Below are 1326 nucleotides of genomic sequence, written 5' to 3' on the forward strand. Positions count from 1 at the left end.
CCATCTTCTAGATGCCGGGATTCGTGGGAAAGTCAGTGTTCTCACTCTAGTGATGTCCCTACGTTGTCCTCTTTCTCAGCAGCTTGCATGAGTCACTTGGTAATAAAGAATCCTCGAGACTATTAGAGGCGCCATGGTCAGCTTGGGTTGGCTGTGAGCTGACGTTGCAGCATGATTTAAAGGGAGGTCACACCCTTGGGCTGAGAGACTGAAGATCTGGACAGGTACACAGTAACCCCCTCACCCGAGAGGGGGAGCTCTGCCATTTCTCAGTCAGAGTGACTTTGGCACCTCTTTCTGAGCATGGATTTTTTTCCCCCAATTGAAAAAGTCGAGAGGGTTGCATCTGCCCTGCCCTGCCCAGCCAATGATTGTGAGGATGAGGTAAATGAACATTGTGCAAATGCTCCACATTTCTGCAAGTTCTATGCAAGTGTGAACCGGGCGCTGGCAGTAAGGCATGACCATTGCTCCTCAGATTCTCCACGTCCCTCAGAGATTCCAATTCAAGGGGGAGGAATTGCTCTTTTTCCTGAATGTCTTGTCATTTGGGAACTCCCAGGGCTAGACTCTGTGTTACCGATGGGTGGCCATGTGCCATCAGGATGATGGCTTCCCTCTGGCTGGAAGACCTGTGTGTATGTGTGAGTGAGGCTCGGAGCCCCTCTCAGCTCCAGACTCAGGATAGGGTCTCTTGCTTCCCAAAGAGCCATGTGCCTCATGGACCATACAATGGAGGAAATAGGGCTCAAAGCCAACCCCACTCACTATTTTACATCATCAACACAGAGAACCTTGGTTTGCCTACTGGTCTTGTTTCACGTTCTCTTTGGAACTCTCTTCTCTATCCTTTCCTACAGAGCTGGCGATTTTAGGCCCCTGCTTTCCAGAACTCTCCAATGCCAGTACCAGCCTCAGTCTCAGGAGTGCTGTAGAATAGAACTTTTTATGAAAATGGAAACATTCTATATATGCTATGTCCAATATGGTAGCCATAACCACATGTGGCTATTGGACATTTGAAATGTGGCCTGTGTGATTAAGAAACTAAATTTTTAATATTATTTAATTTTAATGAATTTATATTAAAATTGCCACATGTGGCTAGTATATTGGACAGTACAGGTCTGAAATTCAATCATCCAGTCTCTCCACAGCAATCAGAACTAACTTGTCCTGTGTCCCAATTTCAAGGCCCTCTTCTTAGAGATGTACCAACATGCCTACCCAAAAGCAAATTCCTCTCCATTAATTACTGTCTTATCTCTCTTTGATAAGCTCATAGATTTTGAGCAATGTAAGGCTTTAGACAAAGCAGAGCCTCAA

Source organism: Pipistrellus kuhlii, unplaced genomic scaffold (genome assembly GCF_014108245.1).
Source record: "Pipistrellus kuhlii isolate mPipKuh1 unplaced genomic scaffold, mPipKuh1.p scaffold_m20_p_4, whole genome shotgun sequence".
Classification (NCBI taxonomy): Eukaryota; Metazoa; Chordata; class Mammalia; order Chiroptera; family Vespertilionidae; genus Pipistrellus; species Pipistrellus kuhlii.